This window comes from Rhipicephalus sanguineus, chromosome 1, assembly GCF_013339695.2.
Source record: "Rhipicephalus sanguineus isolate Rsan-2018 chromosome 1, BIME_Rsan_1.4, whole genome shotgun sequence".
Lineage (NCBI taxonomy): Eukaryota > Metazoa > Arthropoda > Arachnida > Ixodida > Ixodidae > Rhipicephalus > Rhipicephalus sanguineus.
The window spans coordinates 286940815-286968648 of NC_051176.1; the positions used below are offsets into that span (position 1 = coordinate 286940815).

General features: G+C 45.4%; 1 protein-coding gene and 1 long non-coding RNA gene across 7 annotated transcripts in view; both read left to right on the top strand.

The window, feature by feature from the left end:
- The window catches only part of LOC119379196 (complexin), an 810485-nt gene that overhangs the window by 600005 nt on the left and 182646 nt on the right, over nt 1-27834 (top strand). The window lies entirely within an intron of this gene.
- LOC125756883 (uncharacterized) lies at nt 611-27814 on the top strand. Its single transcript, XR_007414839.1, has 3 exons — nt 611-770; nt 9551-9604; nt 27733-27814. It is a non-coding gene; the product is annotated as an uncharacterized LOC125756883 (long non-coding RNA).

The following is a 27834-nucleotide window of genomic DNA, read 5'->3' on the forward strand; positions in this document are numbered from 1 at the left end:
AAAGTTCGAAGCCATAAAGCTGTGGCCTGCGGAAAAAAATCAAGTACGACAAAGGCTAGCACTATATAAATTAAATACTTTCCATCGGAACCGTTCACTCTCAAATGTCACGCTGCGCACTTCTGCGCCTCCTGCAAGGGTGATCATACTTCAAAACGCTAAAGAATGAAGACGCAGCCTGCGGCTATCAATCGATTTACTTATTGGCACTAAAATCAATTTTTCGGTGGCTCCCTAGAATTATTACCCTTTGAAAGAGAAGGATGGTGGGAGGGTCGTAGAAAGAGAGAGTGGGCGCTGTGTACTGCATTCCGAACTATGCGGAGCTCGTGGAAAAAGTTTCTGATATAAGCGCGTTTGTGGAACTCGCTTGCATACTTGAGAAAGAAGATATGAGGCACGCTTTAAAAAAAATAACAGCAAGATGTTGAGGCCTCTTCTTCCTGATCGAAACTCCCGCCAAGCTCTATGAGCCTGGAGCCGACCACATAAACGCCGCTTGTGTGCGGGAAGTTCCGACAATCATTCTCGCTGCGCAATAAAGGCTTGCGCAAGGCGCCTTTGTCTTGTCGGCGCGTGCCTTTAAGCGTGACGCTTTATTGCCCCGCGAAACAACCAGGGGTGGAAACAATAAGCTCGTGCGACCGAATGTTGCAGCAACAGCTGCCGGTGGGCCGTCTTGGCGACGGCGGAAGCAGTGACCGAGCCAGAGTATAGGCCGCCTATAGGGAAGAGAAAAAGCAAACAAACGGGAGGAAACATCGCCAGTTGTAAGCGCCTTGTTTTCTGGCACGTTATCCTCATGGCTGGTTCCTCTTTATGTGCTTCTTGTTCCTAGGCTAGAAGAAGTAATACAGAATTTTTTGGCTTATAGCTATTCCTGCCGTAAGGATTTCTTTTTCTTCGTTTGTAAATTGCGCTGTCGTTACGTAAATTAATATTGTGGCTTTTCATTTTTATTTTTCTTGTTATTGTTGTATCCGCACCAGTTTGTCTAAGGTTGAAACTCCGGTTTTCTATCCCACTTTTGGCACCCACCGGTTTTGAAGGCGTCACATGACCATCAGTTGAAAAAAAAATTGCACCACGGCGCAATAACGCTTTTTCACGCGACTGTCGAAACAACGTATTAATCTTAGTTTTTTTCTCGTATAACGCCGAATATTGCGCTGTTGAAATGCATTCACCGCGTTCGCTGCTGCGCATTCGGTTTGCTTTGCTCAACACCAACGCCTCTCCTGGAGCACTTGCGCTGCATTGCTTCCCAATACGCGGCGGGTTTCAGCTGCGTCGTGCTTCACATAGCATCCATGCCATTTCGATTCCTTCGGATGCCCTGCATGGAGCGTTTCTCGCTCGCGAAATCGACACCGCGCGCGCCGTACATGTATACATCTCTGCGCCACCACTGCTCGCGGTGCACGTATATGCGTCGATTCTATGCGATTCGATTGAAAGAGGCACGACGTGCTGCTTCGCCACGCCTGCCACTCGCCATCAATGTATGCCTCGAAGAAAGAAAAAACAGTTGAAGAGCAGCAGTAATGAAAAGCACTTGGTTCTTTAATAATAAAAAAAGAAAAAACGACGCACGTGGCTATTATGAGCAGTCTGGACCAAAGTTACGTATTTCATTACGTCCCATCCATAGGCCTAAATCGAGGGTAGCTTCGCTGTGGCGTGTCTTACATTGGATATGAAATCGTCGGTGTCGGAACGTGTCTGCCGGGCGACTTATAACGTGCTCGTTTTTGAGCACGGTGTTATCCTCGCTCGTATAAAAGTTGTCGCCGACGCGGAAACACGCGGCGGCTTTTGAAAACGTCGGTCAGCGTATACGTCGACGCGCAATTCACGTGCAGGTGGCGTCATGCGGGTTAGTCGGCGTTTACTGAACTCTTCTGAAAAACCTTCGTCTATCACACCATCTAAGCGAACCTGCCATCTTTTGCCTCCTTGGCTTCTTTTCTTATTTTTATGTAACTAGTCCGCTGCACGCGTAGCCGCTGCCTTGCGCAAGCCGCGCGCTAATGCCTGGGAACCTTCGAGTTTATGTTAGAATCTTCTTATAGGCTTGAGCGCGAAAACGAGAACAGCTGAGATTACTCTGGATCTAACGCGGCCGCCAGCGATAAGGCTCGAATGTTCGATGACGCATCTGTAAATGCCGACGGTATACCTTATCCATTTCGATCGTAACATGATTCCCATATCTGTCATGCGCTGCGCTTACATTGACACAGCTATAGAAGTACTACAAAGTAATCAAAGCAGATACCATGGTAAGTGCTAAGTCGATGTTGCCTAGGCATAATATCGTAGTGCACTCGCTCAAATTCCACGCCTGCAATTCGATTGGACGATTTACGAAACACGGATCTCGTACCTGAGCGAGGAGTGGGCAAGCCGACGACGAGGCCACGAAATCACATGTTGACTGCCGGCGACTAAGTGGATTCTAAAGGGCACCGCGCTTGGTTTCAATCTTTCGTGACTCAAGGGCTGGTACCACGTGTGCTGAATAATGATGACAACGGAGCTTCTGGCTCGGAAAGGGACGCGTACGACGATCTATTTATAGAGCAACCAGGAGATAGATTCATCGTGCGCGATGCTGCATCGACAAACTAACGACAATCGGCGAGATACAGAGGCTGTCGTTATCTGCTTCACATTCTTTATACATATATCACTGCCGATTGAATGGCATACAATATGGAAAATGTTAACTTCAACTGCTTGCGATCGAGAATAACTTTGGGCATATAGCTCTGTAGAATAATATTGTAGCGTCATTTCGGGTGCACAGATCAGTCGCAGTGCCTGTCTCTCCTGGCCCATCGGCAATTGCCACAATTTGTGCTCTAAACTCGCTAGAAAAGTTTAATCGGCAATTGCCACAATTTGTGCTCTAAACTCGCTAGAAAAGTTTAATGGCGAAGGCATGCGCGAATTCGAATCCCAAGCACCTGAAGTCGAGACCAGTGCTCCAGGACACCACTGCGTATCTCACGAGAGGAGAGAACCAATTCTTGCGTCATCTACTCTCCGTTACCTGCGCATTCCACGTGAGACCAGCGAAAAGTGTCTATCAATATACAGCTCCATTGGCTTTGAGTTCCTTTCTTGTATTTTTTCTTCTTTTTCTTCACATTACGTAAGCTGCTCCTGTTGCCAAGTGTTCTAAAAAATGGCCTCATCACGCCTTTTTAATGAGAAACGCTGCCTTTGCGCTCGTGTCACTGCTTCTTTCGTCCGCATCAAGTTGCCGAACTACGTTGGTAAGCATGTTTCCGCGACCGGAACAACGGCCGTACTGTGTTACCTTGTCGCGGAAGAAATGCGAGTACATGAGCTGCGTGAACGCGCGTTGAGTTTTGCTAACGCACATCCGCTAGTATGGTTCGCATGTTTACGCAGCCGACTTTAGCACAATGTTACTCCCAGCGCATCGCCTTACTTCCATGTAGCAGGGGCTTACGTGCGACGGATTGAATATCATACGCCTTATATTTTGTCAATTGTTGCATGCGGCCTATATATTGTACGGTTTACGTGGTCTCCAGTGTCAAGCAACTGTAATTTTACTAAAAACGCTAGTTATGTGCGTACAATCTGGTTGCGCTGGTTTTTGAGCATTAATGGACCCTATTTTTGTGACAAATTAGACCTTTAAACACGTAATTAACTGTCTTTGTACGGCGATTATAGGATGTCTTTTGATTAGAAGCTGAAAAGCAACCATCTTTGAAGACAGCTTTGAGTTTCCTGGAGCCTAACCATTTCGAGATATTCATCACTGGAACTTGTTCTCAGTCGACTCATTTTGCGTTAAGTGGCGTGAATCTTGACACAGCGCCAAGCCCCCGTTATGACGTGGATTACTGCAGGTTGCACACCGTTAACAGCTCAGCTCTCGGCGAAAATAAGCCACGACTGACTTTTTATCCCTTTTCACTCACACGCGCTGCAGCGTGGTTGTGTCTACTTGACGTGTTGAGATGTTATGCTCCTGTATGCGAAATTACAGACGAGTGAGTGTCGAATCTTATGACGGATATCTCGGAACAGAAGTGCTTCAGGATAATCAAAGTGAAGTTGTCTGCAAATGCGATCGTTGTAGAGTTTGACATATTAACCATAATCTAGCAGCACAATGTTTATCAAGTTGCTCTTTTTAATTGTACCTTTGTTTGCGCCATTTGTTTGCGAGAATTGTATCCGCCAAAGCGCATAAACCGGTAAACCGCTTGTGTCAGCAGATTTTCAGTGGTGTGCATCTCGTTTCCATCGACCTTTACCCTTAGTTAAAATCTGAAAACGCTGGATATACCTATACGAGCTTTCTTTAAGGGCAACTCGCTGGTTCTGCGTTCTATAGAACGCAGAACCATCGAGTTACCCATAACTATAGTAACCACTGCTTATGTTCGTGGCTCGTTGCGGTTGCTGTCCAACGAACATGTATTGTTTCACTTTCTTCTCTGTATTGTTATTTTTGTTATTCTTCAAGTTCACCGCGACAACGAAAGCTGTAGCAGCATACTTACGTTTCAGATATAGTAAAAACAGTACCCTCGCCGGCCGGCTTCTGTTTCAAATGCCATTCAGCATTTAAAAGCGCTGAATATTCCTGGCTCAGGTCGTCATGATGGCTTTCTTCTTCAGATATATATAATGATTAAATGTTGGCGTCTTTACATGGCTCGAGCTATTCCACATAAAATGCCAAATAATAAAGGCACATACATGAACAAAATTTCATGAAATTGCACGCAAACTTAAACTCGTATAAATCAAGCGGCCATTTATTTTATTTATTTTATTTTACCCTCAGGGTACACAGTACATTACAGAGGGGAGGGGCTATCATACATACATGAAACAGTCCAATAATAAGCAAAAATAATATTATAGAACATAACAAGGGCTACACAACATACCAGTAGTACATAACCTAATAAGCAACATAAGTACATTGATACACACAGTAAATGTAGAAGGCAACTCGCAGTAGTACAACAAAGAGGAAATTTCACAACGGCTTACTCTAGGTGATTAATAGTTAACAAGGCATTTTTAAAATGTTTGGGGTCCCAGACCCAGGAAGCTGGGTCCATTCTCTAGCAGTCTTGGGCAAAAATGACAATGCATGGGTGATTGACTCTTGGGCACCTGGACCTTCTGACGATGGTCAAGACGAGCCGATATGAAAGATGCGGCACGTATCAACAGTGAAAACAGATGCGGTTTATTATAATAAATCTTATGATAAAGACATAGGCGAGAATGTTTCCTGCGAACAGCAAGTAAAGGAAGTTGTAATGATGCTTTCTCTCGAGTTATAAGGAAAAGAATTAAGACCTGTCACATAACAACACAACAGCGAACACAAAGTCCAATCACACCGACATGAAAAAATATGTTCACACTACGGCACGCAAATACAAGAACATAATAGGAACCCCTCCCAATAATGTCAGGTCAAGCAATACATATAAAGTGCGCTTACACCAGGTAGCTTAAATATAATAAAATAAATTGCTTATAACTGTTAATAAGCTAACAAGTGTACTTACAAAAATTGGTTGACCTTTCGGTTACCTATTAGTCAAACACCAGTCACCCAAGTTACTGTGTCATTATAAATATATATATTAACCACGACATAGTCACTGTCAACAAAATATGTCATAGTATATTAACTATGACATAATTTATAATCGCAGTTATGTAGGTTTGACCTTTCAGTCACCCACCAGTCATCCCAGTCCGCAGACTGTCTGCAGACTTCCTGCAGGCATGCTGCATCATGCTGCTACTCAGCCTGCAGACCTTCTACAGAAAGAGTGTGCCGATTGCCTACTGGGAGGTTGACAGGGGCTGTCAGAAAGTCTGCCACTTGTTTTCACGTATTCCGCACCAGGGTGACTCATGATCTGTAATATTTCTGCGGAAAAGCTGCAGTTTTTCTGGGTGCACGCTAATGATACGCAAGTGGCGGGTACGCGATAGCGTTCAAATCATGAGCACTGTTTACAAGTGTTGTGACGAGTGAAAGCTTATCACAGTACAAAAATTAAAGCACCCACGTTGTCATATCGTATGCGATGGTTGTAACAAGAAAAGTGGTCATACTTCACAATGCAGAAGCAAAAGGTGAGCTTGATAGGTCGCAAGATTTTGATGGATATAGGGCAACTAGCTCTTCTATCGCGTGCAAGGTTATGCCCATTCCACTTTACAGAACATAATTTTCCTCGGCGCAATATCCCCGCCCACAGCACTTTGGCCACTGCCACTCACCATTCTGTGTGCCTTAAAAGTTTGCCTAGAAATCCTCAGACGTGCGGTAGAGCATAGCGCAGCGCTGACAAGCACGCTCGATTTTCCGTCACGACCTTTCCAGCATAATTTTGACCCCGTGGCACGCTTCGAAGACGCTTAAGGAGAGATCAAACAACTTCGAATGCTCAATATTAATGTGGAACCCTCCACTAAGGCCTCCTCATTAACCACACTGTCTCTATGTGGGGCCCGAAACCTTATGAGTGATTGCCTCCGCGTACACCATCACCGTGTCACCTGGTGCTTACGCTAATAAACCCCTTATATCACCATTCCCATCCTCATGTCCACCTTGCTTTCTTCTATGCCCTCAAGCTGAGTGGAAGATCATTGATATACTTTGGTGCAGTGTGTTCATTCTTGAGGCCGTCTTACTCTCAGTCTTTGAATAACGTATCCATCGCTTTGGAATGTGAGGCATCGCATCTCCATGATTACGGCTACATTTCATCATTCTGGTGATTGCGGCGGCAGAAAGAACGGCTAACACTCACTACAGTACGCATGGACGGCATGTGAAACACAACACTCGAGGCACTGGAGCGTCTTTGTCATCTGACCGGCCCCACTGAGGCATTCACCCGCAGTGACGCCGACTCGTCTGGACGATTTCCCAGAGAAACTGAGCTGCCACGCATTACTGATGACTTGTTTTGTTTACTTAATAGTTTCTTGGTGTAGAAACCATATTCTACGTCGGAGCAGTACGGCTGTTTCGTTTCAGGCCATCGACATACCTCGTGCACGCCTGTAATGGAGACCGGCATAGTGGAGACCTGCAAGGCCTGCACGTAGCCTTTACCTTTAACACCGATCCGTGGCTCGGCCGCTAGAAAGTAAGGGTGTTACACCTGGGCTAGTCTCTGTGACTGCCTGATTCCGTCAACCTTCAGCTCTTAGTGACGGTGCGACAACAAAGGCAGGCGTAGGAAAAAAAGAAACAAGTTCAAGAAAAGTCAACTCAACAAAACCAGTCCCAAAAATAAGTAGCGGAATACAAGCCAACAATTACTAATTTATTTAAAATTGGCGCTGACTGAGAATTTCTAGTCACCAAATATTTTGCCGGATTGAATTTTTTCTGCATGTGGGATCGTAATTCTATCTCTTTTCATTTTTATTTTTTCTAAATGAATGTAACAGTATGGTCATCGCCTTTCTTCTCTTCGTTCTGACCTCTCTGGTGATGCAAAACAGATCACGAAGCTCGTCGAAACCATATATCGTTAAAAAGAATAGCTAACGGTTACCGAAACGTTTGCGTTTTCGCATCTCTGCTCAGGCAGTCATTGCGCAACTCTGTGACGTGCAGACGAGGTTCCATTTTTCGTCAACGTGGGAGCATGAATTACGTGTATTTGACATGCGACAGGGAGAAAGAGAAAATTAGAAAAACATATAAGGATTGTAAAAAATTGCACAAGAAATGATGTCAAAAAAAAGGAAATGCTACTACGCCCCGTCGCACTTGCCCGTCCGTCAAATCTTCGCCTGCGAGCGCACTCACTTATGGAATGCAGATTCTGGTAAAGAAGCAGTGACTCCGCACGGTATTAACAGCTCTCGCTATTTCTTCCGAACAAAACCAAACCCTATTCCGGGTCGGATATCACCGCCACACACATACATTTTTTTAATCCAGAGCCCCCACCACTGTGGTGACTGTCGGTTATGAGCGATGTGAACTGTAATCGACCGATTTACATACTTCATGTAGACTCCTTAGTGCCACTTCCGTCTGCACTATAGCCCACCAATGAAGGCGCGAGCTCAACGCTCCGAGGCTGAGCTCCCGAGCCCATCTTTCTTCTTCTACCAGGCCACTCTCCCATTTCTCTACACTATATTGCTGTCATGTGCCGAATATTTAGAGTGCAGTCGGCGAGAATTGCTTCATTTTGCTTTCAATTCTTCGTTTGTGCTATTGGGGCAGAAGATCAACCAAGTGCTAGCATTATTAAAACATATATTCAGCGCATTTCGACACGCTGTGATGCCATGATTCCTGTGATATAGTGCTTAATATTACGGTCTAAAAAACATATGCTCAGCGAAAGTGTCAGATATTTATTATTATTTCGTTCGTATACGCTGTTTTTAATTACAAGTGTTTGCAATACCAATCTGACACGCCACATATTCCTTCTTTCGGTTAGTGTACAACGGACACAAATATGCAGCATGCACAGCGAAGTGCCTAAATTACATATGCAAAGCGTGCAACTGTCTCCGCGTTGGCTACAGCCTCTAGTGTTAGCCCATTTATTGCGCTTTAAAACGTTCGCGTGCGTTCAAAAATTACCACAAAATACTAAAGGTCTCGGGTAACGCGCTGTCGACATTTGTAGACTTGTAAGACGTATCTTCGTCCTATTGCTTAGTGTTCGGTTACTGTTACTTGATACCCGGTGAGTTAGTCATTTTATGCGTTATCACTTACCCGTAGAGAAGCCTTGCATGCGAAAGCTTGCGACTTTATTTATGGGCCCTCGAAAGTAATAGGGCTCGCTCCTTGAAATGTCCGTGAATATTCTAATCAGTTTTCTTTCATTTTTATTCTCTCGCGAGCACTTACAGACATCCAGCGCACAGCCAGTTTATTTCAGAGATTTTACTTCTTTAATCTCGCGCCTTCAGTCACTTTATTGCGCGCATAATCATGCGTCCACATGACGAACAAAGAGCCTAGCTGGCACTCCAACAGCGGGCGCAATTTGCCTGAATTGATCACCCTTCCCAGCGGCCGCCGCGCATAGCAGTGATCCTCTCGTTTTATAGCTAGGATAAACCTCGAAAGCGTGAAGATAGCTTGGCAAAGGACCGTTTAAGCACTCCGTTCGCGAGGGCGTCGCACCCGTCTGCTCTACGCCTGACGCAACCGCGTTCACGCCTCTTTTTTACCCATTTTATTAGCATCTTCCGGAGATTTAACTCCCATCTGTCGGAGAGTGTATAAATTTAAACTCTGTAGGAGATTGCTAAGGAATAACCAGAGCTTGTAAAAATATAGCGAGCCATAAGTAGCCGGCTGAGTAACGCGATTTTAGTTAAAGCACGTCCTTGTGGAACACCATTAAAGTTCTTTCGGGATTTTGCCAGAGCAGAAATGTGAAAGACAAAGCCTCCTTAGGACTATTCGCGTTGTTTTCGCTCTCTCAAAAATAAATATAAGATACTTGAAAATGATTTCATGTTTGCGCAGTGGAAGAAGGGATGTGCGCAGCAGCAACCAAACAGTTGACAAGCTAGACCAAAAGTAAGGTGAAGCTATACTACTCAGTGTTTTCTTTTCCTGCGCGTACCACCGAATATATATTCACTTACACGAAGCATATTCTCTTCTGTATATATGTCTGTCTGAAATTAGCCTTGGCATTGTCACTAAAACGATGCATGGCGTGGTGGTGTGATTGGGCGAACCGACTTATCAGCGGAAAAAGACAAATCGTAGAATTTGAGTAGGAGATGCCGCACAAGCACACAATACCCATTGCATTGAATACACACATACAGTGCATGACCTACGTCATTGAGGCAGTCAGTATTATTGTGCCACGCATACACAAGAACGCACACACACGCACACACACTAGTGATGCAGAACTATCGATGGTACTATCGATACTATCGATAGCTGAGTCACTATCGAACTATCGATGGTAAAAGATACTATCGATAGTGCTATCGATAGCAAGTACTATCTATAGTTTAAAATCAACAGCGCGAACTCATTGCAGAATAAATTTGGTTCCCCGCGCGCGTGGTACATAGTGGAGCCGGAGGAGCAGGCTGAAGGGCAAGAAAGTTGACATGCTTGCGTTCTTCACCAGAGTGCTTCGCTGACACATGGTCATGGAGTCAAACTATTAAGTTGTAGCGGAAAGGAAGCCGTTACACGGGGTGGAACAGCGTGGCTTCAGTTTTATATTGTATTTGATGACTGCAAAATAAAAAATTATCAAGAACTAAGTTTGTTAATTGGAAGATGTAACTGGTTGCTTTTAAATATTAATTTATTGATGGACATATGCCGCCATTTTCACTGCGTAAATAATTTCTCTCGATAAAAATTTCCTCATAAATTAAGCGATGCTGATAGTAGGTTACAGCAAATATTTTGGCAATTTGGCCAGCCAGCAACAGCATCGTTATTCGCACCACTATGGATAGTTTGTCACGTGGTTGTGACGGTGAAGAATGCTGCAGGAAGACTGGGAAAGACGAAGCTCTTTTTTTGGTCGAACTTGTGCCCAGAAAATCAAAACTGAGAATACAAGCGATACACGCTGCGCACTGATTGCGGCGAGAACAGTCGCCAGCCGTCGAGTAATCTGACAATCGGTGGAATGCTTCGTCTTTTATACATCAGTCATCAAACCTTCCAGTGTTATCGCTATTGCTCGCGTAAGCTCTCGAATAAACTTCAATATTCGCGTCCGGCGCGTAACCTTAAAATGTCAAACAATCGCCAAACTTCTCAAACATTGCGGCGCGCTCTGCGTCAAACGCAGCTAACAGTCTGTGGGTGAAACCAGATACATCAAAACAAAGCAATAAACACTCGTGGCAGTAATATCGCTACTAATATTACCAATGGTACTACCGATTCGACTATCGATAGTTCATCGATAGTAGTACTATCGATAGTTGTTTACACTATCGATAGTTTCAAAGAAACTATCGATACTATCGATAGTCAATTTACCGATAGTTCTGCATCAATAAGACACACACACACACAAACGCACGCACGCAAGCACACACACACACACACTTTAAAAGTCCAAATATTATTAAAAATACGCTTTATGGGCGACTGAGAAAAGGAATGGTAAAAACGCCCACATTCATGCCGAAACGCTTATTACTCTTGCTTTTCGCGACGTGAGCCTTCGCGTCCTTGCGCTTAGCATCTGGGAAAACCCAGCCATGTTACAGTGTTACAGCTATAGGCGCACGGATATTGATTGCGCTGAGATGCTTTCTCTGTCACCGCCGCGCCGTACTCACATCAAAGCCTGCTTGCCGCACGCGAGCCTACCGTTCCTGTCGTCATCGGTCGTTGGGCAGCGATGCCCCAGAGGAATTTATAGCGTTCAGAGCGCTTGCCTCCCACAACGTTGAGATGGCTTTAGGAAGATCAAAGAAGGACCGCCTCGCTATTTCTCGAGAGAGCGCCGCCGCGAGAGAACTGCGCGGCTATGCCTTCAAATCAGCGAATTTTTCGCGAAACTTTCATCTCTACTGCATCGCTCTCCGGCGTTGGCCCGCTCAGCCCGTGGTCGAGACTCACGCGAAGATGCGAAAGGGGAACAGAGCACGCTAAGTGGCGCGCGTGCCCAAAGGGAGAATATGGCGGTTGCGCCCGTGGCGTGCCCGCGCTTCTCGCACCCTTCCCATCCTGCGAGATCCTGCGCGTGTGGTCCGGCTGCCCCGGGTCTGCGCTAGACTCGGGCGCTTCCGTTTTCACTGTGGCCGTTGAGCCCCGTCTCGCGCGGGCTCGTTAAAACGCCTCTTGACGAAGCCTTTCATCTCTAGAACGCCGGCTTTCTGTCCGCCTCCTTTTCTCTTTTAACTATTTGCTTTAACGCGCGGGATGAGCGGAGTCGTTAAAGCTCTTTAACGAACGTTGCGTCGATGCCTGATAGCCCTAGTTGGGCAGTTCTTGTGCCTCTTCTTCCGCTCCATTTTGGTTCGCTGCGTTAATGCCGGCAAGCTTTAAACTCTAAGCCACGGTGCTTGCGAGCACGGTTGAACCTCCGGTTAGTGTAAATATCTTTTAAACACTTCCGTCGAGGGCACTCTTCGACGCCGGCTCTCGGTACTTTAGGGAATGGGGCATTCCTCCCTTTTGTATTTTGCTCTCGGGCGGCATTACATTCCCTGCGTAGCACGCGTTCAAAGCGCGGCTGACGCGGTATTTCCTGCGCTTGTGTTAAGTACTGGAACTGCTTACTTTACCGCTTGAGAGGTGACTTTGCCCTAAGCATAATGCGAACATGCTAACAAATTATGACATCGAGCCAATAAGAAAGCGTTGCAGCATAAAGCCAGCATTTGTGCACGTCGCGGCAGCCAGTGAACATTTGCTTTCTCACGCCAAATTATCATAAGTAACCTTCGTTTTTTATTTTTTTTTCTTTGAGGGGGGCGGGGGCCGGTTTGCCAGACGCTTAAGATGGAGCGTCGTCTGAAGAAATTCTTAGTCCAAACTTGACTAAGGCGTGAGTCATTCTGCATGTTCCATTTTTGCTTCCGTGCTTCCTCCATTTGACAGCTTCATGGTCGCAGAAATGGAACTGCTGCGTAAGTTCACGTCGCAATGGTGATAGGTCACTGGTGTGTTCGCGTTAACAGCTCGTTCATCGAACTCTAGAAAGCTGAGGAACCAAGCAAGATATCGGAGTGAAAAGTACAAATGTCTGAGAAGAAAGCGTGTAGATATTGGTCAACGTCGTGAAACTGCTTTAGTTGAAATAAAAAGACCACTAATTGTCACAAAAGACAAAGTACATTGCGCGCTAGACATCTCAGTTTCTTAATTTGCAACGACACTCGTCATAGGCACAGATAAGAGTACATTATATGAACAGAAGCTTGCATGAAGAAAAATTCGGCAGATCCCACGCCTTGTGGAAATCGGTTTCATGCGAAGCAGTCAGCGAGTAGTTCTATGCTGCATTTTTTGGCTTTGAGCCAAGCGTTACAAGGTAGAACGACGTGTTTTTGTAAGTGTAGTAGTTGTGCGCACGCCGTGGGCTTACCAGGCACGTCGACGACACTGGCGTTTAGAGGATAAATTATGGTCGGGCGTAATGTCAGCTCTCACGTTAGAGCACATACGTCAGTATTATCGAAACAAAGTGCACTTTGCGGTGCGATGATGCGAATATCACACGTAACTTTCGTTAGCGTATTCCTCCGTGGTCGAGCAACTCTTGAATATAGCTTGCTGAATCGTGTGAATGAAGTGTAATGTTTATTAGACTGCTATAAAAGGGGAGCCAATGCTGGAACCACAGACGTTAACCTTACATGACGCCTGTATTGTAGGAGTACGTATGTAGTGTTTATTGCTTTGTTATCAGATTAGGTAGCCAGCACTACAACCACAAGTGACGTTGCACCGACATTACGCCTGCATATAGTGTTTTTCCAAGGCAGTTTCTAGACCTGGCGTGGCTCTGTGGTAGAATTCCTGACTGCCACGCAGAGCGCTGGGGTTCGATTCCTGCTGGGATCCTAATTCTTATTCTTTGCATTCCTCGGGTCAACGCTGCCGGTGTCGGTTTTTCTTAGTGCTCTCGCATTTAAATTACCAATGTCTGTTCTCGCCGTTATTGGGTAGATATAAATTCCAATCACCCGTGGCGCATACCCATACACCGCGGCCCGTGGTTATAGTGAACTAGAGTATTGTAGTACACTATACGCGCAGTAAACGGTTATGTGCCACACGTGTCTGGAGGAAAGGGTTTGACGACGTACGCGACAAGATTTTCATGTTGTTCATGTCATGACCAGACAGTCATATTCGACAAACCCTCTTACCCTCCCACGCCACTTTTGGTCTACACCAAATTAAGGAGGCGATCATGAGAGAACCCAAACGTAGGTGCATAGATAGATAGATAGATAGATAGATAGATAGATAGATAGATAGATAGATAGATAGATAGATAGATAGATAGATAGATAGATAGATAGATAGATAGATAGATAGATAGATAGATAGATAGATAGATAGATAGATAGATAGAAAAGTTGAAAGTGCATTGGGTCGGCTAAGAAATGCTTCGCATTTAGAAGAGACGGCCAGGATGCATGCTAGACTGTAATAGGTGGAATAATGCGTGTCTGTAACAACATGCCAGGTGAATACTGATCGCCGCCCCGTTTCAGTGCGGATGCTCATAAAAGTAATCATCATTATCAATTAAAGTGAAGTAATTGTGAGATAAAGGGACATAAACTGTATGCTAAAACAATTTGCCTCCGGTGGGGACAGAACCATCCGCTCTTGCACTACTCATACGATGCTCTACAACTGAACTACGGCTGCAGACGTTCCCCGCCCACTTCTTGGGCCGCATACGCATGTATAAACCTGAGAGTGTTAGCCAGCGCGACTCGTAGATGTTAGATCGGTTACAACAGTAAGAGCTTTCAGTGCCCTCCAGTTCAACTCTGTGCCTCAAGATGTCGCCACCAAGATGTCGCCACCACACCTCTAATAACGAAATCCGGAAGGCGCGCTTCAGCGCTTACAGCTGAGACATGCTTTCTAAAGTTCTAAAGCTGTGCCTCGAAGAAGCCACAACCGTTTAAAACAAGTGAATTATCAAGTGGAACGGTTTCCGGCTCTATTAATTTATCTTCCCGCATGGTTGGCCGAGGTAAAGCCGCACAGAAATGCCAGTATAAGTAAAAGATAACGAAGAAGTATACTTGCCTCGTAACATGTGCGCTACGCTCGCGGTGATACTCCAGGGACTCGTAACGCGCATATTGAGCCGTTCCATAACGCGTACATCAGCTGCTTTGCATGCGCATTGTCCCAAGCACGTAGACGAAGAACTGGGCGAGACACCAGGCTGAACATCGGATTGATTCGTTCACGCCGCCCTTGCGTAAGCACCGGTGACAAAGCCAAGTGACGTGAACGGTCCAGTCCACCTGGTTGCGCAAAAAAAAAACAAAAAAAAAACAGCAGAAATAATTGTGGACATGGCACACGGGCTAAAGTGTAAAGAAATAACATGTTCAAGGAAAATGGAAAGTAGAAAAGAAATTGAGCGAGAAAGTAGGTTGTGTCCACGACGCAAGTACGACGTCCATTTTAGTTGTCTCCAAGTGCACCGCATACACGCCCAAACCTTCTCCCTTCCAAGTATCCGTTGTTGGAGTATGTGCTGCAAGAGGCCTATTGAGCACCACGCATCCATGTTCTGGAGCTATATAGCGCTCGTCGGCTCACAAGCTCTGCCGTGTCGCTGTGGAAAATATATGAAGAAATCATCACAGTTGATACATGAACACTGTGGCTTGTCGCACCCGGTAGGTGGGGATTGCGAAAGAAAGCCAACCAGGCGGCGTATGGCTACTATCTAAAGTAAAACAAATAACTTTAAGTTCTTTTTGAACAGTGTATTGTATCCATTCTATTATCTGGAAAGGAACCGTCGCACAAGCTTTTAGAGAACGTCGTCAAACAGCAGCAAGGCAAACCTGGAGACCCACGTGCTAACACGTTCTTAAGGACATAAGCCGGCGTGTTTGTCATTTCACTATAGTTACCCGCATGCTTAAATTTTATACGCAAGCATACGTAAAATGATTGAGTGCCTCTACTTTCATTTAAACGTTTCATGCGCATCTCTTGAAAGAAGAAAAAAAAACCTTCGACGACAGGCAAGGAGTGAGGAATATAGAGCGTTTGTATACATAAAGGATATTTCATTTCGCATAATCGGTCCATTTTATTAGCATTATCTCTTTCGATATAGGAACTTCCGACATACAAGCACTGATCTCTCTGTATCTATTAGTCGAATTTACATTTTCCAGTGACCCGTCTTGCTGACTAGATTATGGTGCACGAGCTGGTGAAACTCCATGTACTGAAATGGAGCCTCAACAGCTCGTGTATCAGCCTGCTCATCTGTCCAAGCTCTTTCGAACCTAGAGACAATTTTGCTGTGCTGCTTCAGTGATTATGCTGGTCTGAGTTTAGCAAAGACGCGTACTTCTGCAACCCATACGGGAACACTGCGCAGCGTGAATAGGGAAAGGAGGGCGGGAGGGGGGGGGGGGTAAATGTAGAAGACAGCGAAAAGGAGAAGCCACCTTCTTGAGGTGGCTACTCACACCACCGATCGCCAAGTCGAGGTGCCTCTCGCACTATCAGAAAAGCTGATGGGTGCCGGCAGCACTGTGAATCGAACCCTAGGGTTCGATTCACAGTGCTGCCGGCACCGTGAATGCGACGGGTACAGCTGTACCCGTCGCATCGAAGTGTTCAACCTTACCGCCGTAAAGGGTAGCAAGCCGTACCCACTGGGCCCACTTAACCTCTCTGCCTTTCTTTTTTCTTCTTTCCTTCTTTATGAGGAAAAAGCAGAAGTTGGCGCCTTTAGGTTACACCGGCTGATCCTTGGTGCATAGCAAAGAAAACCTTGCAATATTGGGCATGATCTGTGTCACAGATGAATGATAGAATACGATCAGTCAGTCAGTTTATGAACACAAAGTTCTGTACGTATGAGTTCTGTATGTGAGGACAGATAAACACGTACAAAGGTGCAGATGTAAACACGAATACTTTGAATCTGGCGATTACACAAAGAAGAGCACAGTTTTGTAGACAATTACACAGGACGTTAATACATGATTACGGACAGATAAACACGTAAACTCTTGACAACATAACAGTCATAAACTCGGATTCATTCAGTGACTTTAACGAGACACTAAAAGGTAATTTACAGCTCGTATCATATTTTGCAGGGCTCGTAGACAGCTCGTTTTTTTTTTTTTTTTCGTGACCTGCATACCTGAGATGGCATGAGAGCTAAGTTATACAGCTGGGCTAACTTTCCAGTTTTAATTAAGCGTTATAGTTTGGTCTCTTTCGTTCGCATTCGCAGATTAAAATAATTAGGCTTGGAGATTGCAACACCAGACAGGACTAGGGGGCATGAGATAGGCTCTTTTCTTCGTGCGACATGTTTCACCAAGAGTAACTGCACAATAAAAACTCCCAGAATAGCTCGCAGAAGCGAAGCGAAGCGCGGGATCTGATAGCGATGAAGAAAGAGAGAAAAATGGACTCCGTGTCTGCAGCTATTTGTTCCGCTCTTACCGAACGCCGACACGAGGATCCGTTGTCAGAACTGTATTACAACATCTTAGAAAAAGACGCTGTCAACACTAAAGCAGCCTTTTGCTCTTGCACCCGTTTGTTTAATGGAAACACACTTTAACGTTCAAGCATATTTCATGTTGTTCCTTTCGCAATAGACGTATGGCAACAAATCATGCCGCTTCCTTTTTTTGTTATTATTTTTCATTTTTCTTAAGCAACGTAGATGCATATTGCCGTGTGGATCTCAGTGTGAACAGGAAGACGTCATCGTGTCATCGCCGCCTTTCTCATCGGCGGCAAAGTTCCTCGAGGCCACCAGAAAGTTCTGCATCGCAGGTCTTTTCCTTCCAATCTCCCGCAATGTAGCTAAGGTCTCTGCAGCCGCAGACGTCAGGAAGCGTTTTGTCAGCGGCGCCTTCCGGTGCCCTTCCGTCTACCGAACGTTCCACCTCACCGTCTCCTCCCCACGCGGTCCGCACTCCTGATAGAGCTTCAAACTGAGCCGAATTCTTCCGGCAAATATGCGTTTCTCGCGAAACTGCTGGCGAAAAGTAGAGCATAAAATCGGGGCCGTCTACTGTAATACTAGGCTGATCGCCAGGCAGCCAAAAGAGAAGTTGCAGCGGCCATCTCCGATTGGCTGGAGCATCTTAGCCTATACACTATACACGCCGGTTGCGAGAATTTTTCGTCTTCTCTTCTTAGCTCAAGTAAAAAAAGAAAAATACTGGCCGCAGGCGTCGTCCGTCAGTGCCTTGTCAGTGGTCGATTTTGCGAGAGGCGCTGACGCGCTGCTCGAGAGAGCTGTCCCGACACCGGTATCTGGAAATTGCGTTGCGTGCCCTGCCAGCCACTGGCTTCCGTCGCCGTCCGTGAGCGGTCCTGCTGAGCTCAAGGCAAGATCACTGCGTTGCCAGTGGCGCATCGCGCTGCGACGCCTACCTAGCGGTGGCTCAATAAATTCCGCCTCGCGGGAAGTTCGCGCAGAAACGAAAAGAATAATGCATCGTCTTCGCATTTTTCATTCCGACTTCCAACACCTTTTTTTTCTTTACATTCTCTGGGAATTCTGCAGATATCTGAAAATCCCGCCTTCTTTATTTTTACTGTAGGGCCTCTTTTTTTTTTTTCGTGGCAGTGTGAAAAAGGTGTGGCATTTAGAATAATTTGGCTATGCGCGGAAGAGGCATTAAAAGTACTGGAAGAAACAAACAGTTCCAGAACTAAGATGATGATATAGCACTAAGACGTGTGATAACAATGAAGTTTCTCCTACTTTAGTTATTTAAGCTACCTTCTGCCAGGGACTTCGTAATGTCGTTGTTAACGAATTTTTAACGTTATCTGCACTTGATAAGCGCGTCGTTTCTCTGTCAATTGTAGCTTTTCAACTTATTATTTGTCAACCTGCTATTGCCAAGTGATCCTATTTTATGCGAACCTGAATCACCCTATAAGCTAACTAAATTTAGACGAATAATGAATATCTCCCTGCGAGCTCATCATGCATGCCTCAACGCAGAAACATCCTCAAATCAAATTAAGTACAGCTCGTAAAAGCTGACTACCTCAGCGTAAATTTCTTGACATGGTTGTTCTTGGGTACGGTCGAGAAGTAATTTCTTCAGCGTTGATAGCATTTCTTGCGCTGCTTTTCATAGCTTTTCATGCAATCTTTTTAAGCTGATTATGCCATCACTTGAAGGATTTGTTTTTCATTCCTAAGTATGCTATCTACAAATTGACAAATTACATCACCTTTTCTCTACAATTAAGCCAACACATGTTTTTTTTTCCTGAGAAACACTTTGGGGCAACAGGCCGATTTCACAAAGCTTCTATTTCGTAAGTGCGCTTTCCCTTTGATCAGCCGGTTTCGCCAATGATATGCCCCGCATCGCGATCGGCTGAAATGTTCTCTTGGGAAAATTTTTAGCGTAAGACGTATTTGTGAATACGGGCCTAGATCTGATAAATATGTTCATCGCTTGTTACATCGCACAGAGCATAGAACTATTATACATGCGAGATGCTGTCGCAATTCGAGCATTAGGCAAAGTCTCAATGTCGAAATGAAGAAAAAAGCATGAAGACAATGCTTCATAATGCCGACCGACTTTAACGGTGACTAATACATCACACCCAATTCCGTTGCCTCTAGGTAGTTCATTGCTGCAACCGCTTAAGGCATGTTAGCTTGGCGAATTGTTGCCTGAAAACTGCTTATGTGGCGCAAAGTTCAAAAGGAAGAAATCCTAATAAAGTTCGAACTCCTCGAAAACATCGTTAGCAACCATTCCGGAACCTTCAGAGAGCACCAGTCGCTATATCTGGGAATCATTGTTACTGCTTTGATCGAGACTCTAAGGCGCTAACCTCTCCGGCTTTCGTTACAGTGCGCACACGCTCTCTCGTCTCCGCTAGTTGTTACTTTGTCTCTCCATTTCAACGCTGACACAACCGTAAAGATCACGTGACAATATCAGCACACACAAGAAGAGACGCGTTTTCGTTTCCCTCTCTCAGCTTTGCTCATCTGCAGCGGCTCTGATCTTTTCATGCTATCGTTGCGGGTGTTTCAGCGTTGAAGTTGAGGGGACGCATAACAACATGGGCAGTCCGGCCTCGCCGGCCTGCTGCTCTCAGTGACATAACAGTCCGAGATGCTCTCACTCCACAAGCGAATTATGGGACATGTGGTCCTTCTCTGTGCATACGCAAATAGTTCCCCTCTATTATTGCGATAGCAGTTATATGGACACCCTCGACGTGCTTTACCGTCGCCGTCATTTTTCGTATAAAGTTCAAATTGATAACATCACCCCGCGCATCGTTTGTTCTACCCGCGAGTAGGCCATCTTCGTCACACGGATGACGCATGCGATAACATCACGCCGCGTGCGAGGCCTGCCGTCGATTGCTCCTCAAGCAGAAAGGAAACGCCCTGCCCGTCTTTCGTAAGGAGCATGAAGGGACCCAGGGGAGGTAGGTGGGCTGCGTCGCTCGAAGGGCGCGCGCTCTCACTCGACAGACATCAGGAGACGGCTCGTAAATTTGCTGTGCTCTCAACGCTTACTTCGCGTTTAGAGAACTGACAGTACGAAAACTGCTTCGGTCCCTGGAGAGGCCGTACTTCCTTAAACCTTCGTTTTGTTGAGTTACGCGAGCTCGGATTCAAAAGAGTTAGCTGCTAGCCCTACTTCGTATAACATTACAATTTGTTGCTATCGCATTTCTTGCTTCGCCCTTAAGCGAAACTGTTATTTTTTTCGTTGTCTTTTCTCTCCCCCTCTCTCATTCGCAGCTGACCGCCGTTCAGGTGTGAGCTGCTCACGACAGACAGTTACAGTACTGTCATCAGTATCTTTCCATTCGCAGCATTTGTATATATATTTCCCCAAATAAGCAACCACTTACTACTCATCTTGTTCGCCCGCGCTGAAGTTGACGTCGCATGCCAACGTTGTAGCTTGGTTGTGACTGTGGCTACCACGCCACAGTCATCCTGCATGGCGCACCAATGTGGTCCGCATTTCACGAACATATGAAGAGCAACGGCCTCCTGAACACCTATTGCTCGCGCACCAATGTCTTGTGCAATTGAAAATGACAGCGAACTGCCTTCTTAGTAAGCTGGTGATGGATCGGTGCTTTCACTTTTTAGGAGTGCCATGCAGCGAGCGCTTCGTTGTGCACTATATGTTGCCGAAGTTCCTTTCATTTGCGTTCGCTTCTATGCCTTTCAATTTATTTTATGCGGCCGCCGGCATTCTCAGATGGTGCTCTGTACTTGATGGCGAAGCGCACAACCCTTCTTGTTCGTATCGATCATGGTCACATGACGTCTTCACGAAGGAAGGCAGCCTAGTAAAATAAGTCGTTTTCCTACTGAAAGCAAACTTGGCCCTTACTGCGCGAGTTGTGGTAGTTGTAAAAAAAAATACTTTTTGCCCTGGTCACTGCATCGAGGCCTTCACACGATGGCGGGATAATATTTGCGCGAAAAGAATGAACTAATGTGTTGAAACTATTGGCGATGATTGTCAATGTAATCGAGTGACCGAAGGCATCGAGAATGCTATTCCCTTTATTCAGGGAATGAGGCACTTCAAGGCATTTGTTGCAATACGAATATTTAGGTAGCGTTTGCTGTTTCATTGGGTAATATCTAATGGAACAGGGTAGTTAACGATTACATCTGAAGCGGATATATACGTTGACAGTCACGTGGTCTCAATCATTCGTCGTGCACACGAGTCACGCAAGGTCGCGAGAGGGCATGCGGGAATCACCAACACCACCAGCCTCCGGCCACAAGCCACCGACCACGGCAACGGGCAGAAAAGCCAAAGTCTATTCGCTTTAACGCCTGCATAATAGTGCATCACTGAATTCACAGAAGAAGTAGCGCGAACGGACATCTATTCGGCCGGAAATGGTTCTTTTCCCTTCGCAGAACGACCCTTGGGTGAGCGTCTCCCCAGAGCGCTTATAAATCGCCAGTGGTCCCGAACGCTCTCAGGCTCTTTTGTCTGCATGGCGAAACGGATACGATCTGAGCGTTTATACGTTGTTCCATTCAACTTAAATATCAGCGAAACGTCGCTCTGTCTAGCAACGTGCAGCAACTGATGTTCGTACATGCGTTTGGATCAATAACGCTGCCGAGGGCACAGCCGTATTTGGTTTTAGCTATGCTATCCGTATACCGAATGAAGGGAAAATACCACGCAAGGCTCACTTTTGCGGTCTTGGAAAAGAGAACGTTTACTTCGAATGGATGTTTGTTGCATAGATAACGCTAAGTAATGTCGCATTGTGACATGCAGCACTCGAGATTGGTCCTTGCAAGTTGTACTTACTGCGAATATATTCAACTCACTCTGTTCTTTGCAGCGTCTGCGAACTTCCTTTTTCATTACTGAGTATGCGAAACACGACGCTCTCGAGCGGGTTGCGGAAGCAGAGTCAGTTGTTTGGTGTCGTTAGTCCTCATGGAGAAAACCATCTGCATCGGAATTTTGTTTCGAGAAATGATCAGGCTTTTCTGTCGCTTTGTTTGATTTTAATTCTGCACAATTTTGTAACATTCATACCTTGACGTCGATGTAAACATGTGAGCTAAACGCATTTTTGATAAAACGCGTCGTCTCACTTTTTCACTCTTATCTATAGTCGCGCTCAAATTGTCGAGAAGAAATAAAAGATCGGTGTTGCTTTTTGTGGCTCTTAGACCTCGTCTGCTTTACTACAGTCTCAAGAAAAAAGTGCGTGTCATTTTACTTTTCTATGTATCCATAAAAACATGTCTGTTGCATTAGTTCCGCGACAACTCTCTGCATTAATTCGTTGAATAAAAAACGATAGTTACTGAACCCTTGTACGCAGGAAGAATTTATAGCAGCTTTGAATAATAACACCCTGATCATGAGAATTGCATTTCTGTTTCTCGGCTTTAGTTACTATGCTGCCTTAGTAGCAGTAGAGTGCACTAGCAGTATTGACGTTCTTGCTTTATTAACTACGGTTTACAAGGGGTGCGCAGATTAGCACGATCTTGCGAAAGTTTTTCGTAGTTGGAGCGAAAGCAGAATAATATATATTCGAATGATGTTTCGCGGCAGTTTGCCAGTTTGGCTAATCTACATTTGCTCGAAGCTAATGGTTACTTGCTCTCTTTTTTTTTTTTCGGGGGGGGGGGGGGGGTACACAGAACTATTTTCACTAACCATTACGTGCACAACATCAAATATTAAGACAAATAATAAGACGACATAAGCTAAGATATGCCTCTTTAAAAAATGAGGAGTGCAGTTTTTGTTTGTGTCATTTCCACTGACCGCGTTTAATGACATCCTAAAAGCTGTGTTTTCCCTGGTGGCGGTCGCTTTTTATCTTTCGTGATATGATACCTTAACGCATGGTGTTTCATTTGCGATTTGGACGTTTCCATTCGATTTCATCCGGCGCATTATGCGGTGTGTTGTGCCCTCAGGGCTGTCTGGGGAGAAGCTTTTTTCATGTCTTATCAAAGCCGCACTTTCGTCGTGCGCCGTTGCCGCTTACATTACTTCTTGATTTTGAGCTTCAGCCGCACACGTTGGCTCTTTCCATCGTGCGAGTGGCAAGGCACAGAGCAGAGACCATGAACCGCGGCTGATTGCAGAGCCAGAGACCGCTCCTTTCGGCTAGATTCCGAATCGGCACACTATCTTCTCCGTGTCCCTCACGGCTCGCAGACGCTGTACGGATGAGCGTCCCGCGCAGTCATGTTCTCACACCCGAAAGCTGAAGCGTGTGAGTCTCGTTCGTCGGTGCATTCTTCGTGGTGCTCGTAGCACGGCCGGGACGAGACGGTCGGCGCGCCAACCACCGAGATGGAATTGTTCTTTCTCCTAGCGGCAGGAAACCCATTTTGGCCGGCAGCCATCGGCCCTCGCTGTCCGCATCTCCCTTGCGCGCGCGGTGGACGATGCGGGCGGCAGCCATACGCATCACGCCCGCGACTCGGAAGAAAGCGCGCCGCCCGAGGTGTGAGGCAAGCAAGAACTACTTGTATAGTTTCGCTCGGCTTGCGAGAACGGTGGCGTCGTCTTACCGCACGAAGTAACCATGCACATAGCCCCTGATTCGGGCCCAGACCAAAATGGGCGCCCATTCTCCACGCACGTCTTCTAGCGGAGCCCGTCGCTAGACAAAAAGAAACCTTACTCGTTACATATAAGCAGCGCCGAGTGAGAGGAGCGTCTGTTTTTGTTTTTTCTATCCTTCTCTCGCGTAACATTCTCATTCGGATCTCAGACCGGGCGCTTGTCGTATTTTCTTGTCTGCTTCCCCTCTCTTTCTTGCTGTCTGTCCGTTTGCTTCGCCTCCTACCTGCAATAAACTTCGTTCGCTGCGTGTAAGCCTGCATGCTTTAAGTAACGCGTAATTCAGCAACCATTCGGAAGCGCGACTGCCTCTGTCTCACTACTCTGCCACTGAAACTTTGCACGAGAGGCTTGCGCAAATACACGAAACAGGAGGCGGACGAACGTTCTCATTTCCCGGGTTCGTTCGTCGCGTTAGCGTTAATAAACAAGATTTTCTGTATAAATAGGCGCCATGGATCGCATTATGAGCTCATTCGTGAGCTTTCATTTTGCCGCTTTATAATAATTGTGTCTTGCTAGATGGTGCGATCTCTGTATCCATGTACGTCGATAGGTACACACAAAGGAAAAACGCAATAAACTAGGGGTGTGCGAATATTCGAGTTTCGAATTCGAATCGAATAGTTTCTAATCGAATAATTCGATTCGACTTTCGAATAGCTAGTATTCGAAGTTTCGAATAATTCGACACGACGAATATCTAAAACGCGACAAAGGCGAACGGTGCAACTTGGTTAGGGTGGGGTGGCTAAAATTAACGCCAACGTCGCCGTTCGTTAAACTTTCACCGACGCCGTGGCTCAAAAGCGAGCGCATGTTGATCTTAAAGTAGATTATGTCATTTCCGCACGTAGAAAAACACATGAGAAAACTGTCAAGTCCTTCACAATGTCGCTCTTGAAACGAAAGCACGGACTTCTTGCGTAGTCCGGTCGCATATGCCGCAAGCGCCGTAAAACGACTGGACTTTAGCCTGCGAAACCTTCGGTTATTGGCTTTGCATGTAAAAATTTGTTCACGCTGGGCAGTCGCCACTACCGCACCGCACCACTTGTTCAGAAACTCCCATTGTTCCGGCGCGCAGTTAAAACGCTGCTGTGAACGGGTGCCCGAAGACTTTTGGGCCCGGAGCACCCATGGCGATGAAGCACAAACCGTTGTCAGATGAGCCGTATTGCGCGACCATAGGGAAAGAAAACTAGCTAACATACTGGTCTCTGTTGTGAGGTTAGGTGTGGCGCTGCTAACTGGAATGGCGTCTCTTCTATCAACATGCTTGCGCGCCCATATAGCTGAAGCAAAAGCCACTCCCGAGCTGCGTAATGAAGCTGTCACCACACCGTAGCGTCCCTGATTTTTTCTTTGTCTTGCCATACCTGGCGGTACACATTTTGCGTAAATATACTATTCGATATTCGATTCGACATTCGATATTTTTAGCGACTATTCGGCACTATTCTATTCGAATTCGATTTGAGATGAAATTTCACTATTCGCACACCCCTACAATAAACCCGTTGCTTATTAGACTTCTAGTGTCCGTTCTCCATCGAGGGCTTGTGTAATTTTGTCGTAATAACTCTACGGGCGGTACCTGCTATATTCTTGCTTGGACCCGTTCATAAGTTTCCTGATATTGGTAGTGTAAGCGGCGTTTAATTTATGTTAGCACTATAGGATTTCAATATTCAGCTTAGATTTTGAATAAGTATGAATTAATAGGGATGGTACATCCATACATTCTGAGTGCTGAGCGCAGGGTGACACATATATATATATATATATATATATATATATATATATATATATATATATATATATATATATATATATATATATATATATATATATATATATATATATATATATATATATATATATATATATATGCCATGGAAAGTATAGGTAATGTTATTTGGACAAATTAGGATATAAATTCACATATATACCCCAGAAAAGTGGACAGGAGGATGACCGCCGCCGTAGCTCAATGGTAGAGCATCGGAACGCATTATTCGAAGGTCGCAGGTTCGGTCCCTGCCGGCGGAAAGTTCTCTTTTCGTGCACTGTACTCTCTTCACGTTTATATCCTAATTACTACAGATAACATCCCCTATACTTTCTGTGGCATTATTGTCTGTTAGTTCTTATTATTATTGTGTCTAACAAAGAAAACCTGTTCACTATTACACGAACACTTCCCGAACGATGATTGTGCAGGTCTTGTTCATTCTTAAAGCTTGGCTCGTTTAACAACTGCGTGCGCACTGTAGACGTAAAATGGGTGCAGGATGTCCCCTTGTTTTTAGCGAGAACGCCAAAGGTTGCGTTGGGTACTGAAAGCAAAAGCTGTAACGGGACAGACTGAGCAGGAATGTTCATAACAAAATAAATAGCCTGTAGTGTTTCATACTAATATCTTGTACCAAGATTTCCTTCATATTGAAGATATGAATACACGATTTATGTATGCTGTGTTGCCCGCTCGTTCCCGCTGGAACCTTAGCAATCTCTGTAGTGGGGAATTAAGTTTTTGTTCTCGAACCCCACCACCGTCGCTCTCTCAGGAAGCGGCGTAATTATGCTTGGTCTCTGTTCCTTTTCTTTCCGCAACCTTCGCGTGCTATAGCTTTCCCCGCGTGCGTCTTGTTCATTTCCATTTCTTTGGATACAGCTGCAAGAGCACGGGTGAATGCCTCTCCGAGATTAATATTGCCGACGAAGCAGCCTTGGCGACTTCTTCGTCGCTCGTCCCCGAATAATAAAGCAATTAAAAGAAGGGCGTAGCGACGAACGCGAAAGCGAAGAACCATAACAGCGTGTGTTAGACATCGGTGTGAGCAACAGGACCTCACTCAATGCTGTAGCCTGAAGGCACGGCCAATTTCAATTAGCTAACGAGTGGAACTATGAATACGTAGTTTAAAAACAGCAAAACAAGAGAATTCTCTTCCCAGGCGTAACCAAAGAACAGCCTGTTAAAGTAACTCTACAGAAAGAAGCGCGACGTTGCGTTTTAAAATTTTGCGCTGCGCCGGTAATTGGTACAAAATGCTTATATGCTTATTTTTTCCTTTGCGGCAGGCCTCGCCCGAGGCAGCATAGGCGAGAAATCGATTGGCGAACAGCGGTGCGCCAAGCAGAAGAGTTGGTGCTGTCTAGTCGTAGGCACAATGCCCCCCCCCCAATTCATTCTTTTTTTTTTAATTTTTCTTCACAATCCTCGGCGGCTCAGGCAAATTTCTTTTCGCTTCTATTAAACTCAAATAAAGATTACAGTACAGGCTTACCCTCAAGTGACCTCCGAGATGACGAACTTCGATCGATGTTATGCCAGTGTTAGGACCTACTTATCGATCGGATTAGTGAGCTTGGCAATTTTGGAAGGTTGGCTGTGTCCACGAACAAACACGTATACCTTGTCATCGGCGCGTTGAATGCTAAACAGATTTTTTTTCTGATGTTCTTCCAAAACCACGTTTTGTTAGCCATAAAATAGGCTTCTGCTTAGCACTGGAGAGAAACGAGTATTACACAATCTTGGACGTAGTAAATATAGAATGTCTCTGTAGCACACGGTGGCATATGATAATTCGCGTTCTCGCAAATGGGAGAATGGAATACTGTGTAGAAAGGATCAAATGAAGCTGGTTACTGAGCAAACACTGCCTAGATGAATTTAGTTCAAAATCCATCTTGTAGAGCTGATGGAGTTCGTCGTGAAAGCACGCCTATCACAACTAAGTTCCATTTTTTTTTTTTCTGTTTGAAGGAAATGAACATAGAGGACTGCGCAGCGACGCCATGTATAGTGCATAAAATGCATTTGGAGTGATCGCTCTTTTTTTCTTGTTCGCTTTTTTTTAGCTAGGACTCGTAAACAGAACTGCATCAGGAAAAAATAAGATGAGCGATGACTCACGGATAGCAACTGGGCTCGCTATCTTCACCGTCAAAAGAAGGAGAATA